This window comes from Hippopotamus amphibius, chromosome 2 (genome assembly GCF_030028045.1).
Source record: "Hippopotamus amphibius kiboko isolate mHipAmp2 chromosome 2, mHipAmp2.hap2, whole genome shotgun sequence".
NCBI classification, from domain to species: Eukaryota; Metazoa; Chordata; class Mammalia; order Artiodactyla; family Hippopotamidae; genus Hippopotamus; species Hippopotamus amphibius.
In genome coordinates this window covers 218544434-218560765 of record NC_080187.1, presented here as the reverse complement: position 1 = coordinate 218560765, position 16332 = coordinate 218544434, and the positions used below count along the sequence as shown (strand labels likewise).

At 38.3% G+C, this 16332-nt stretch overlaps 1 protein-coding gene and 1 non-coding gene across 2 annotated transcripts in view; both read left to right on the top strand.

Moving 5' to 3' along the window:
• Positions 1-16332, top strand: part of LOC130846163 (OTU domain-containing protein 7A-like) — a 351994-nt gene that overhangs the window by 150082 nt on the left and 185580 nt on the right. The gene's annotated exons all lie outside the window — the stretch shown is intronic.
• LOC130847318 (U6 spliceosomal RNA) lies at positions 1892-1998 on the top strand. Its single transcript, XR_009052089.1, has one exon. It is a non-coding gene; the product is annotated as a U6 spliceosomal RNA (small nuclear RNA).

The window sequence follows — 16332 nt, the reverse complement described above, 5'->3', positions numbered from 1 at the left end:
ATCGTGAAACCTGTGGTTTGGGCACTGAGCACCACCAAGGACAGCCTGTCCACTCTACCCAGCAGTCCTTAGGAGCAGATGCCATAACTGCAAAGATGTCTCCACCTCGGCCCAAATTGGCTCAAGTTCAAATTTAAGTGCTTCGTGTGGGTAGGACTGGCTCTTTCTGCCCTATTGGTGACACCCTGGTGCAGGCAGTGCTGAAAGATTGGTTTGAATCCCTTCCCCTCTCTGTTCCGCAACAGGGAAGGCCCAGTGTCTGCACACTTTGACCTTCATCCCTTTTGGGTGTCCGTCTTTGGGGTGTTCTCTAAGTTACACCCACAAACCTCTCCGGGCACAAGGCCTGGGTGTTGCTGTTTAATCATCTTGAGCCCCATTTACGTACTGGCTGCAGTAGCAGTGATAGTTCTAAACTTGAAAGCCTTTATTTTTTTAATTTTTTAATTAATTAGATCTAATTGTTGGCTTTTTTAAATTTAGTTTTTATTTGATATTGGAGTATAGTTGATTTACAATGCTGTGGTAGTTTCAGGTGTATAGCAAAGTGATTCAGTTATACATATACATATATCCATTCTTTTTCGTATTCTTTTCCCATATAGGATATTACAGAATACTGAGTAGAGTTCCCTGTGCTGTATAGTAGGTCCTGTTGGTTATCTGTTTTATATATAGAAGTGTGTATAAGTTAATCCCAACTCCTAATTTATCCCTCCCCGCTCCACCTTTCCTCTTTGGTAACCACACATTTGTTTTCTAAGTCTGTGAGTCTGTTTCTGTTTCATAAATAAGTTCATTTGGGTCATATTTTAGATTCTACATAGATGTGATATCATATGGTATCTATCTTTCTCTTACTTACTTCACTTAGTATGACAATCTCTAGGTCCATTCGTGTTGCTACAAGTGGCATCATTTCATTCTTTTTTTATGGCTGAGTAATATTCCATTGTATATGTATACCACCTCTTCTTTATCCATTCATCTGTTGATGGATATTTAGGTTGCTTCCATGTCCTGGCTATTGTAAACAGTGCTGCAGTGAACACAGGGGTGCATGTATCTTTTTGAATCATGTTTTCTCTGGATATATGTCCAGGAGTGAGATTGGTGGATCATATGGTAGCCCTATTTTTAGTTTTTTAAGGAATCTGCATACTGTTCTCCATAGTGGCTGCACCAATTTAAATTCCCACCAACAATATAGGAGGATTCCCTTCTCCACACCTTCTCCAGCATTTATCATTTGCAGACTTTTTGATGATGGCCATTCTGACTAGTGTGAGATGATACCTCATTGTAGTTTTGATTTGCATTTCTCTAATAATGAGCGATACTGAGCATCTTTTCATGTGCTTTTTGGCCATCTGTACGTATTCTTTGGAGCCTTTCTTTATAGGTAGCCTCTTCAGGGCTTTTGCCAGTGTTCCAGCTGGAATGTTTTTCTTATAGTGTTGAATTATGAGAGTTCTTTATATATTCTAGATATGGGTCTTCTGTCAGGTATGTGACTTACAAGTATTTTCTCCCAGCCTGTAGCTTGTCATTTTACCTTCTTAACATTAAGGGTCTTTCTCAGACCAAAAAGAGTTAAATTTTGAACAAGTCCAGTTTATTAGTTTTGCTTTTGATGTTTCCAAGCCCTGGGTCCCAATGATTTTCTTCTATGTTTTCATCTAAAGATTTTATAGGTTTGTGTTTTACATATAAATCTATGATCCATCTTGACTGAATTTTTTGTATAAAATGTGAGGTTGTGGGTTTTTTACTTATTTTATTGTGTTTTTGCTGATGGATATCCAATTTGCAAACAGATATCCATTTTTTGAAAAGACTCTTCTTCCTCCATTAATTTACATTTTTGCCTTTATCAAGAGTCAGTTGGCCAGCACTCACTTCAGCAGCACATTTACTAAAACTGGAGTGATTCAGAGAAAATTACCATGGGCCCTGTGCAAAGATAACATGCAAATTTGTGAAGCACTTTATATTTTTTTAATGTTACTGAATTTTAATCTTAAAAAAAGTTAAAATGGCAAATTTGATTATTTTATTTATTATTTTTATTTCATTATTAATTTTATTTTTATTTTAATTATTACTTTATTTTTTATTTTACTTATGGGATAAATTAGGAGTTTGGGATTAACATATACACACTACTATATATAAAATAGATAACCAACAAGGACCTACTGTATAGCACAGGGAACTGTACTCAATATTGTATAATAACCTATAAGGGAAAAGAATCTGAAAAAGAATATACGTGTGTGTGTGTGTGTGTAACTGAATCACTCTGCTGTACAACTGAAGCTAACACAACATTGTAAATCAACTATACTCCAATTTATAAATAAGTAAATGCTTAAAGGAGGAAAAATATTTTATGTTATTTATCACAATTTTAAAAACTTAATGTAATATTACAGGAACCACTAAATTACATTTTTTAACTAGGATAAGTTTAGGGTATATGAAGTATATATCAATAAAGCTGTTTAAAAATGCAGCCAAAACAAAAAAATCAATTGGCTATACTTGTGTAGGTCTGTTTCTGGGTTCTCTATTGTGTGCTATTGATCTGTGTGGCCATGTAATAAGCTGTAGCTATATAATGTCTTAAATTTGGGTAGAGTGATTGATTAATCATATTATTTTTATTTTTCAAAATTGTTTGAGCTCTTCTAGTTCCTTTGCCAATTATGGAGTACACTTGTCTATATTTATAGAAATCTTGCTGGGATTTTGATAAGAATTTCATTAAACCTATAGATCATTTTGGGGAGGTTTAACATCTTTACTGTTGAGTCTTCCAGTCCGTGAACACAGTATGTCACATTGTGTACCTCATTTATTTAGATTTTCTTTTAGTTCTTTCATCAGAGTTTTGTACGTTAAGCACATAATCCTGTACATGTTTTGCTAGGTTTATAACTAAGTATTTCTTCTGTTTACTAAGTTATTATAAATGGTTTTGTATTTTAACTTGACCATGTATGCATTGCTCGTGTGCAGTGGTGAACATGGGTTCGTTGTTTTCTTCGCTAGTATATAGAAATGCAGTTTATTTTTGTATGCTGATCTTGATCCTGTGAACGTGTCACACTCACCCATTTGCTCCAGGAATCTCTATAGATTCTTAAGGGTATTTTCTATGTAGACTATCATGTCATCTGCAGAGAGGGACGGTTTATTTCTTCCTTGCCAAACTATGTGCCTTTTGTTTCCTTTTTGTTCTGCCTAGGACTTCTGATACTATGCTGAATAAAGTGGTGAAAGCAAACATCCTTGCCTTGTCTCTAATTGCAGTTGGAAAGCATTCAGTCTTTCACCACTGTGATGTTAGCTCTAGTCTTTTTGTAGATTTCAGTATAAAGTTGAAGAAATTCCCCTTGATTCCTAGTATTCTGGAAGTTTTATCATGAATGACATGATTGTGTGATTTGTTGTCTTTAGCCTATTAATTTGGTTCATTGCATTGATAAATTTTTGAATAGTGAACTATCCTTGCATCCCTGAAATAAATTCTACTTAGTAGGATTTATTATATCTATGCATTTATATAGAGATATGAATTTTATATATACATCTGTAACTTCATAGATAATATATTCATATAATATATAATTTATTATATAATATTTATAAATGTATATCTTATATATAATATTTATGATATATTTTATACCATGGCCAAATTGGGTTTGTAATATTATTATATTTATTTATATAATATTTATTATGTTAAATAACATTTGTATTTATATTCATGAGAAATATTAATCACTTTTTATATGCTATCTCTCTTAGATTTTGATATTAAAGGAATACTGACCTCATAAAATTCGTTGAAAAGTGTTACAGAAATCCCCTACATGCAAACGAGTTCCATTCCAAGAGTGCATTCATAAGTTCAGTTTGTTCATAAGTCCAACAAAATTAGCCTAGGTACCCAATTTTTAAAGATAATGCCAGGAACATGAACTAAATGTAATTGGACATGCTAACGCATGTTTGTATCTTTGAAGGTTCGTAACTTGAAGGTTCATATGTAGGGAACTTACTGCACTACTTTCTCTTCTGTTTTCTGGAAGAGATTGGGTAGAATTGGTGTTAATTCTTCTTTAAATGTGTGGTAGTGTTCTTTAAAATTTTTCAGGAACAAGGTTAGCCTGGAGATTTCTCTTTGGGGAGATTTGAAATTACAAACTTAATTTCTTTAATAGTTATAGGGATATTCAAAATACCTATTTCATATTGAGATATGGTAGCTTGTGCTTTTGAAGGAATTGGTCCATTTCACCTAAGTGACCAAGTTTATGTGTATAGAGTTGTTTTTAATATCCCCTTATTATGCTTTTGGTGTCTAAGAATCTGTAGCAATATCTCATTTCATTCTTGTTACAGTAATTTATGTCTTCTCTTTTTTTGTCAGTCATGCTAGAGGTTTGCCAATTTTATTAATTTTTCAAAGAACCAGCTTTTTGTTTCATTGATTTCTCTCTATTGTTTTGCTGTTTTCGATTCCATTGATTTCTGCTCTTATATTTATTATTTTCTTCCTTTTGCTGGCTGTGGGCTTATTTTGTTAGTTTCATAAAGTGAGAACTTAGGTTATTAATTGTAGATTTTTACTCTTTTCTAATGTAGGCATTTAGTGCTGTAAGTTTCCCTGTCAGCAGTTTGTTAGCTGTGTCTTACAAATTTTGATATGTTGTGACTTAGTTTTCTTTCAATTCATTTTTTAAAAACTATTCTCAGACTTCCTCTTTGACCCATGGATTATTTATAAGTGTGTTGTTCAGTTTCCCAAGTGTTTGGATATTTTTTTTATCTTTCTATTATTGACTTCCAATTTGGATTCCATTGTGGTCAGAAGACACATTCTGTATGAGTTCAATTATTTGAATTTTTGATGGTTTCTCTAGGTATTGCATTCTATAAACATGTTACCTCAGTCTACTAGTGTTGATATTTTACCAGCTTGAATGAAATATAGATAGTTTACCTCTCTTTAAGTCCCTTTACCATCTCCTATTCCTAATTATTTTAAGTATTTCCTCTACATAATACTTTGAGAAGTACATCAGGCAGTGTTATAAGTTTTGCTTTAACTATCGAACATAATTTAGAAAAGAAGGAAAATTTCTTGTATTACTCAAATTTTTGTTTTTTCCAATGTTTTTTTCATCTTTCCTGATGTTCTAAGATTCCTTCTATCACTTCTTCCCATTTTAAGAACTTTCATAGCTATTCTTTTAGGATAGGTCTGCTAGTGACAAATTCTCTTCAATTTCCTTCATCTGATAATGTCCTAATTCTCCCTTCATTCTTGATGGATACGTTTGCTGGATATAGAATTCTGGGTTGACAGTTCTTTCAGCTCTTGAAAAATGTTATTCCACTTGCTTCTTGTCTTTATGGTTTCAGATGAGAAATCCATTCATTTGAATTGTATTCCCCTATAGATAAGATGTCATTTCCCTTACTTTCAAGGTTTTTTCTTTGTCTTTAATTTTTAGGAATTTGATTATTTTTTGTTTGGCATAGATTTCTTTGGATTTATAATGTTTCAGGTTTGCTCAGCTTCCTAAATCTGCAGATTTTCCAACACTATTTCTTCAGATACTTTTTCACCCCCAGGTTTTTTGCTGTTGTTGTTGCTCTGCTGCATCTTGTCCTGGCACTGGAGACTCACCTTGTTAAATTATCTTATTCCATCTTTACAGGCTTGGTGTGCTTGAGGACAGCCATGTTGTTCTAATCCATGCTTTGTATGGTTCTGAGACTGAGGACTTCACTCATTGACTGATACCTCACAGCAAGTATGAGAGTCACTTGTCTTCATCTGAGCTCTTGTTTCATTTTCAGGCTTTCTCATTTTAGCCCTATTTCCCCATATTCATTAGATCAAAGAAGTAAACAAGTGATTTTATAAGGACAACTATATATCCTTCATTTTTGATCTTCAGACTTCTGCTATCACAAATGATTCTGGGGGCAGGGGATGGGGAGAGCCTGTTATATGTAGGTTTTTTCTGTCTTAGAACTCTTCACTTTTGTAAGATAAAATCTTAAAAGTGTCATTCGAGGGACGTGTGCATTTTAATGTTTAGCCTATGCTGGCACATCCTTTTACAATTCACACTTCCACCAATAATGTGTGAGATGCACATCTTCACCACACTGGATGTTAGTTTTTGTTGTGTTGTTTTGCAAATCTCATCAGATTAATAAGCAAAAATAATGTGTTTTGCTTTGCATTTCCTTGATTGCTTGTGAGGTGTAGTAGGTAGTGCATTCTTTCATACTCTCATCAGCTGTCCCCATCCCTCTTTTACAAGAATGGCTTTTGCCCATTGTCCTCTATGACTGTTGTTCTTTTTTCCTTCAGTTTTATTGAGATATAATTAACATACAGCACTGTATAAGTTTAAGATATGCAGCATAATGGTTTGACTTACATATATTGTGAAATGATTACCACAATAAATTTAGTTAACATTCATCACCTCATACAGATAAAAGGTCATCCTTGTGATGAGAACTCTAAGGATCTACTCTCAACAACTTTCAAATATATCATACGTTACATCCTTGTAATTATTTGTCTTGTAACCAGAAGTTTGTACCTTCTAACCACCTTTCTCCAGTTTCCCCACCCATTACCCTCAACTCAGGTAACCACAAATCTGATCTCTTTTTCTATGAGTTTGGTTGAGTTGGTTGGTTTGTTTGTTAGATTCCACGTGTAAGTGAGATCATACAGTATCTGTCTTTCTCTGTCTGGGTTATTTCACTTAGCATAATGCCTTCAAGGTCCTAAGGTCCTTCTGTGTTGTTCCTATTGGCAGAATTTTCTTCTTTTTTATAGCTGAGTAAAGTTCCATTGTATATATTGTGAGATGTGTGTGTGTATACACAACTCACAACTTCTTTGGACATTTAGTTATTTCTGCATCTTGGCTGTTGTGCATCATGTTGCTGTGAGCATGGGGGTGCACATATCTCCTTAGCATAGTGCTTTCATTCCTTTGGGATATATTCCCAGAGGTGGAATTTCTGGGTCTATTTTTAATTTTTTGAGGAACATCCATACTGCTTTCCATAGTAGCTGCACCAATTTACAATTATGATTGTTGTTCTTTATCAACTATGTAAGCCCTATATACATCAGGAAGTCTAATTTTTGGACTGAGTGTTGGAAATAATTGCTCCACTCTTTTTTACTTTGTATATATTGTATTTGTATTTTGCTGTAGGAATACGTGCCAAAGGCAACAAGTATGAGAAGTATAAATTTTTAATAAAGGATTTAAAAATCTAACTAATGGAGAAATACACTGTGTGCATAAATGGGGAAACTATATTTAAAGACATCAGTCCTTTTGATGTTAATATATAAATGTAATATACAGTTTCAGTCAGTACCTTAGTTTTTGTTTTAGCTGAGCCCAAACCTAAACATTGGCAAGAGATGCTTGGAAAAGAATAGTAAGGGGAGACGTGTCATACACTAAAAGTATTACATAGCTGTACTAGTCCAAACAGTATAGCATTGGCACAAAATGAAAAAAAAATAAGAATCACTGAAAGATGTGGGTGATTTTACAAACAGATTGAAGCATAGACGTATTTTAACTCAGTGGGAAAAGGTGGCATATTTAGTAAATATCTTGCCCTAATCAGTGATGTCAGAAGAAAATAGAATTGGAGGCCAACAATATGCCTTATAGAGGAATAAATTTCAGATGGGTTTTACATCTGAATGTTGGATAAAAAGTCACATCATACAAATATTAGGAAGACTATCCAGGGAGGCCTTAAGTCAGACAGTAATCCCAAAATGATAAAGAAATAGGTTGGCAGATTTGGCTACATGATAAGGCTTTAGCATATTTTCTTTTGGTCTTTTATATCAACACTTTTACATTCTTGAAGTGATGCCATATTTGATTTTTTCGTAATTTTTTTTACCTCCTTGTTTTTTCACCATGGCATATAGAACTTCGAAAATGCAATTTCAGTGTCTCTATATTCTATCTTACGCATGTGTTCTCATTTATTTAGAACTTACAGTTTTTGGACAAAAGTCACAATTCCTTGAAATTATGTTTCAAAAGTAGAAAACACATTCCATAACCTCTTGAATAGAAATTTGACACACAAGACCCATGGCATCCTGTGGTGCCAACTCTCAGGATGAGGCAGTTGGGTGCCATATGCCGAACTAGACCTTGTGCTCTCACACATAATCCAGTGGGAAAACAATGTTTAATGAGTTGTTAGCATCATTTGGTATAAATCAGGAAGAAAATCAGTAGGTCCTCTCCCTACACCATACTTATGGATAAATAGAAGCTGGAGTATACTATCCCAAGGACCAGATGCGAATTCCACAGGTATGTGGAAATTAATGTGTGAAATCAATAACACATCCAGGAGATTTTTCTCTGATAGTACCCCAAGAATTTTTAGGAGTTTTAAGAGGAAAAATAAAAATTTGATTCTGCAGAATTATGGCAGTGATGTCCAAGTTACATAATGTTCTGGGACAGATGACCAGAAGGAAGGAGTACAACTCGAAGTGGTGTTGCTACAGGCAAGTGTAGGTTCCTACTTCATTTTCTCTCTGGATGGAGTTTTGTGGGGAGATACTAGATGTCATACATGTGAATTTTTGCAGTGCACTTGGTAAAGATGTAGCATAATGTAACAGTTAAATAAAAACACACACAAACAACAAACTACATTCGAATCAGGAGATTTGGAATCAAATCCCTAAACTGTCAGCTACATGTTGTTAATGGTGGAGGAGTCACTGTACCTCTGAAATCAAGTTTTCCTTTAGTAGAATGAAGGTGTTGGATTTGGGGTTATTTCTAAGGTCCTTCAAGCTATAACTCTCTGCTCTTGTAAATTTCTCATGGCAGTCCTATAATAGTAATGAAAAAATGTGACCTTGATTCACCATTGCCAATTACCCTGACCAAAGAACACATTATCTGTTAGTCATTTAGTTAAGCCTAGAAATGGGTCTTTAGTAGTTTGCTGTGAGGCCATGTTTTCGTTCCTGTCTGGCTGTTTCATAAATGCTATGGGACAGGGGTGGGCAAACATGCATAGTTAGGCTGGCAAGTGGAACCAAAAGAAGTCCAGGTGACTTCTCATAGGAAGGAGTTGTGATGTGCTAGATCTAATCCAGTGAAATTCAGTACTGATGAGAATGAAACAGTAAATTTAGATTGAAAGATAAAATCAGAGAAGCAAACAAAGAATAGCTGTTTAACTAAATAGAGAAAAGGGAACCCTTTCATTGTTGGTAAGAATGTAAACTGGTGCAGCCATTAGGGAAAACATTATGGAGGTTCCTCAAAAAACTAACGCTAGAACTACCATATGATCCAGCAATTGCACTCCTAGGTGTATATCCAAAGAAAAAGAAAACTGTAATCTGAAAATATACACGCACCGCAGTGTTCTTAGCAGCACTATTTATAATAGGCAAGATATGGAAGCAGCCTAAGTGTCCATCAACAGATAAATGGATAAAGAAGCTGTGGAGGGTATATATAGATGTACAATATAATATTACTCAGCCATAAAAAGGAATGAAATTCTGCCATTTGCAACATCGATGGACCTAGAGGGTATTATGCTTAGTGAAATAAGTCAGAGAAAGACAGATACTCTGTTCTCACTTATGTATGCAATATAAAAACAAACAAATCAGCTTAACAAAACAGAAAAAATTATGGAGAACAAACTAGTGTTTACCAGCAGAGAGAGGGGAGAGGAAAGGGGCAAGATAAGGGTAGGGGATTAAGATATACAAGCTACTATGTATAAAATAAATAAACAACACGGATATATTGTGCAGCATAGGGAAATACAGCCACTAGCTTATAACTTTAAATGGCATATAATCTGTGAAAATATTGAATCACTGTGTTGTACACCTGAAACTAATATTGTAAATCAACTATTCAATAAAAGTAAAATAAAATTTTTTAAATTTAAAGTTAAAAAATAAATAAAAATTTTTAAAGGAGCTGTCTCTTAACCAGTAACTTCATGCCAATTTCTGAAGCTATCGTAAGCAGAATGGGAGAAATGGGTCCCAACTAATCAAGGCAGTGGGCTTCTCTAGCCTGTGGACTAGGTCATGTCTAAAGGGTTCTTGGCCTGAGCAATGAAGGTCTAGAAGGAAGTAATCTCCTGACGCCAGGGAGATTCTGTTAGAAAGGGAAAGGAAAACTACTGCATGTTCTCGAATCTATGATAAAAATCCACTGGGTGTATCTGTGTGGGTCTATTTCTGGGTTCTCTCTTCTTTCCCATCAGTCTCTGTGTCTCTCTCACCTTGTAGCTGTATGGTGAACCTTAATATTGTGTAGATTGATTCCTCCCACTTCATCTTTTTCAAAATAGTTTTAACTGTTCACATTCCATTGTCTTTTCACATAAGTATTATGGAATTTTATGTATCTCTACAAAAAAAAACTTGCCATGTTTTGACAGGAATTGCACTAAATCTGTATAACAATTTGAAGAGTATTAGCACCTTCACATTAGTATGTTAGTATTAATGTGTTGAGTCTTCCAAGCCATGGACACATTGTGTTTCTCCACTTATTTAGATCTTTGATTTCTTTTGTCATTATTTTGTAGTGTTTAAAAATACAAGTCCTATACATAAGATAGATATTCATTTTAACTTTTTAATATTTATTTATTTATTCATTTATTTATTGGCTACGTTGGGTCTTTGTTGCTGCACATGGGCTTTCTCTAGTTGCGGTGAGCAGAGGCTACTCTTCGTTGTGGTATGTGGGCTTCTCACTGTGGTGGCTTCTCTTGTTGCAGAGCACAGGCTCTAGGCATGTGGGCTTCAGTAGTTGTGGCATGCAGGCTCAATAGTTGTGGCTCATGGGCTCTAGAGCAGAGGCTCAATAGTTGTGGCGCACGGGCTTAGTTGCTCTGCGACATGTGGAATCTTCCCCACCCAGGGATCGAACTCGTGTCCCCTGCATTGGCAGGTGGATTCTTAACCACTGCACCACCAGGGAAGCCCCTAGATACTCATTTTTAAGTGAGTGATTATAAATAATGTTGTATTTTTAATTTCAGTGTCCACGTGTTCATTGATAACATAGGGAAATACACCAGATCTTTGTATGTTGATTTTGTATCATGGGACCTTGCCTTCTGCACTTGTTAGTTCTAGGAGTTTTTGAAGATTCCTTGAAATTTTCTACATGGAACATCATGTCATCTGGAAGTAGTAGCATTCCTTCCAATGTATGCTGTTTATTTCCTTCTCTTACCTGTTTAACTGGGTAGAACACCCAGCACTATACTGAATAAGAGTGATGAAAGCAGATATCATTGTTTTTTTCCCAGTTTAAGAGAGAAGCATTCTGACTTTCACCATTAAGTATAATATTAGCTGTAGTTTTTTGTAGGTACTCTTTCTTAAAATGAGGAAGTTACCTTGTATTCCTATTTCTCTTGAGAATTTTTACCTTGAAGAAGTGTTGAATTTTGTCACATTTTTATGCATCAGTTTATATGATCATGTAATTTTACTTCTTAGTCTGTTAATGTGGTGGATTATATTACTTGATTGTCAAATACTGAACCAGCATTGCATCCCTAAAATAAACCCTGCTTGATCATGGTGTATTGTTATCTTTATATATGCTTGATCTGTTGGTTAATATATTGTTAAGGATTTTTGCATCTGTATTCATGAGAGATTTTGCAGACTGCCAACTTTTCCTCGTAACCTCTCATGGCCGAAAGAGGGTGAGAGAGCTCTCTGGGGTCTCTGATAAGGGTACTAATCCCATTCATGAGGGCTCCACCCTCATGGCATAATCACCTCCTAAAGGCCCCACCTCCTCATACCATCACCTTGAAGGTTAGAGTTTCAACATATAATTTGGGGCAGAACGTGAACATTTATTCCATTGCATTAACCCTGATCACTTGATTGTTTGTATCTGCTGAGTTACTCTAGTATAAAGTTACCATTTGTAATTAATAAAAATCTTCTTGGAGACACTTTAAGACTACAATGCAGATATCCTCTTTCTCATTATACCTTCAAGTCAGGAAGATATGAGGTCTTAGAGGCAACTCTTCAAGTCATCCTGTTATATACTACTGCATGAAGTCGGGTAGCCCAGTGATGATGGTGTCAAGAGAATAAACAGGGAAAACAAAAGGCCATTCTCTATCAATGTCAGGATTTTATAGTTGCCCAGGTTGGGAAGAAAAGAGGAGAGGTGAGAGGCACAGAGGGAAAGAGAGAGGAGAAGAAAGACTGACTCACAGAGAAAGAGAGACACCTAAAGGGCCCATGGAGATGGAGAGGGAGAAGGGAAGGGAGAATCCAGTTTTTAAATCTTGATTGATCTGGTGAACAGTCACGTTTTACAAGGAAGATAGGTTCTCTTGACTTTGAGGTACCAGTGAGTTGTACAAGTGGACTTACATTCAGGGAATTGTGAATTGAAGGGTAGAAAAGAAAACAAGACTAGAGACTTGAGAGCCATCTGAACACAGATGACTATTAATATTTACTGAGCATGGGTCAGTTATCTGAGGGAGAGAACTGATCCAGGGACAGATTTGGGAGAACACCCATAGTTTGTTGGAAAAAGGAATCATTGAGAGAAACTGAAGTAGAGGGGAGATGAGAAGGAATCAAATCATGAAGGGTGATGGTATTGTGTATAAAGAACAGTTCCAGATGGCTGCTGTGATCAGTTGTGTGAACTAAGGGCTGAAAGTCAGTGACTTGGTGACTTTTGTAACTCTGGTATCGGTTGGATAGTAGGGACAAGATCCAGAGTTGGGTAGGGGAGAGGGGCGAGCAGAGAATAGAGGAAGGGATGAAGAGAGCAGTGTACCAGTTCTTGTGAGCAATTCAATAAGGAATTGTGTTTGATAACATGGCAGAAGGAAAAATAACTGTAATGTCACCTATACTAACAGTGGCAGCCAGACAGGGCTCTGTTGCTAAAGAAGACTCACAGGGCCTCAAACGACAATACCTATGAATCTACGGTTTATTTCTGAGAAAGGGTATGATACAGCAACAAACATGAAGATTGGGACTGAATTGGAGCCAAAGGCTGCCTACCAGGAAGGGGTTCCCTCCAATTGGCCTCCCCTACTGTGGTAGACCAGATGTACCTTCTCTCTTGGAATAACAGGTGGTTGCAAGGAACACCTCAGAATGAGGCAGCCCAAGTGGAGTGTAAGCTGGGACTTACACCCCTACAGTCACATAGGCACATTATTGCTCTAAGACTAGCTTCAGCATCACAGCCCTCCCCCCACTTCACTGAAACAAGATAAAAACCATCCATCTCACTGTTATCAATAAACAATGCTAGCAAACTGGCCCAACACACCCTGAAATTCACCTTGGACCCGTGGGTTAAAAATATATATATATATTTTTTTAATATATATATAACATATATAATATGTATAAATCAGTGATTAATATATATAAATATATATATATTGCATTGATACACCTCTTACTTCAGCAAAACAGCTGAGGCTGATTCCAAGAGGGCTGGAATTAACCCCCACAGCACATCCCCTCTATTAATGTTATCTCATTAAACTCTTACAACCTTATCTATTTAATAGGTACTATTACTCCTATTTTTTAAAAGAAAAACATGATGCTCAAGGAGAATAAGTAAGTTGCCAGGGTGACACAGCAAGGAGGGAGTTGTCTATATGGGATAGGAGGTCAAGTAAAAGATGCCTTTTAAAGAAGAGCCCCCATTCCCACCCCCGCCCCACCCCCAGTATGTTTGAAACAAGCTGAGAAAAAAACTAGCAGAGAGGAGGAGCTTGCAGGTATTGTGTGTGGGGTGGAAGGGGTGGGGGTGGGCAAAGGGATAATTGCAGAAGGTGGGCCTCTTGGGAGACAAAAAAGGATGAGTTCCTGAGACAGCGTGAGAAGAGAGAGGGGATGGGATGAGTGGAGGCCACGCCCAGGGATCTGCAGTAGCTAGCTCATTGGTTCTCCAGCCAGAAGGCTCATGAAAACACCAATTGATGGGCAGCCCCACTGGAGTTTCTGATTTAGCAGGTTCTGGTTGGAGCCTGAGATTGTTAATTTCTAACAGATCTCCAGGTGATGCTGATGTAGTGGTCCAGGCACCCACTTTGAGAACCACTGCTCTGTGCAGGTGGGTCGTGTTGTCTGGAAGCAGAGGAGCTGGAGTAGGGAGATGGGGGCCTGAAGGAGGGTCACCTCCTCTGGGATGGTCACAGTGGGGGGCCTCACCCCTCTTGCCTGTCTCCCAGCAGAGGTCACAATACCAGGGAAACAACATAAATTAAAAGTATCAAAGGTTGATGAAGGTCAAGACGTTAGAATAAAATGGGTTTCTGCTGCTTAGCTTCGATGTGAAAATTTCCCAGTTTAATAAAGAACTGGAAAGTAACCATTTTCATTCCTGATTTAAAAAAATATTTCATCTTGAATAAGAGATGTAATTGTCACAGTATAATTTCAACCATTTTGAAATAGAAAATAACCCTGGTGGAGAAGGGAGAGATTAGGAAAGAAGAACATTTGGCTGCTATTGTTGGGAGAACAAGCAAAGCCCTCTCTGGAGGAGTAGTAACAAGCCTGTGGGCTTGGTTACCACAGAAGGACCTTCAGGCAGGCAAAATGCCTCTCGGGCTCCAGGAAACATGGGGATGAGCTGACCATGGCCTTCAAAAAGCTGGATAAAGTATCATTAGCATCTCAGAGCATCTCAAGAAGTGACACAGTGTCAAAGCTTTAAACTTGCATTCAGGTTCTAGGTGACTTACCGCTGTGTGACCCTGGGCAGGTTACTTAACACCTCTGGGCCCAGGAGAGGTGGTCATTAAAGTGGGCATGCTAGCCCCTGTGGCACAGGTTATTGTCAAATATAAGGATGGAGCATATGGACTGTGGCTAGCGCATTGGAACTCTCAAAAAAAGTCTTTTTCTGCTTCAAGATCAAGCAGAAGACTCTTCAATTTCAAGCCCTTCTGGGTCTGATTTTCCCAAAACTTGGCCAGCAGTCACCACTGAAGCCCTAAAACCACAGACCCTGGGCCTCTGTGGCTGCATGGAGGCACAGCCTGGTCCAGTTGGCCCCTCCTCAACAGGGCTGGCCTGGCTGGGGAGGCTTCAAGCCCCAGAACAGCCTTGACCTGGCTCAGCATGGAGTCAGGGCTGCTGCCAGGCTCTGTCCCTAAGTCAGGGTCCCTGCCTGGCACCTCAGTCACCTGTCCCTGCTCCCCAGGGCTGCCCACCTTACTGCCATTGTGCTGACATGGGTGGCGGGCAATGCTGTGATATTGCCCTGCCCCCTGGAGTCAGCATCTTGCCCACAAATGGACTTTCTCTGCTCCTGGAAGCAGAGAGACCCGCCCTGTCCACTCAGACCTGGGCCATCTGCCTCCCCTGACTCCCAGGCCCACCTGACCCTGATCTGACCTAGCCCACTACCCAGCTACTGCCACTTGGACCGTAATTCACCTTTGCGCCCTTCGTTGGAGACACTCGTGTATCCAGAGCTCAGCCTATCCGGTGAGGTTGTGATGTGTTGTGAATGTTGCTTGCATTTGCACAAGTACATTCATCACCGACGCCGCAGGCTAATGAGGGGTGTCAGGCCCAGCGGCCTCTGTGGATGCAGGAGGTGATTCTGAACTCCCTGAAGAGAAGTGCTTACATGTTTGGAATTTCCTTGCATGCTTGCATGCAGGGAATCTCCTGCAGCCGGTCCTCAACTCTGATCTGCATAGCGTTTAGTTAGTGCACCGCTCATGCTCCCTGCATCTGAGGGGAGGCTGAGGGCGGGGAGAATGAGATGGGAAAAGGGCCCCTCCCCCTGGCCCAGATGTCCAGTCCTGCTCTCAGACACAGGAAAGGGAAGCACTTACGGGCTGGAGGGCTCAGGGGGACGGGCTGATGTTGCTCTCCCAGGATGGAGAAGCAAGATGGGCATCTCAGGGGGAGGCAGGAGGAAGGAGTCAAAGGGCAGTTGCCTTTGTGTACCCAGCCCCTGACCATCTGGCTTGCGCCCCATGCAGCCCTGAGCACGAACACAAGGATGTGCTGACTGCTCTGCTTTAAGCCATCTTATACTCAGAACTACCCTCTGGGGTAGGTCCTCTTATCCCCATTTTCAAATGAAGAAACTGAGGCACAGAGAAGCCAAGAAACTGTCCTGAGGTCACAGAGCCAATGGGTTGGAACCCATGGTGTCTGGCTCTGCGCCCACCCCTGGCTCTCCTGCGTCAGGCATC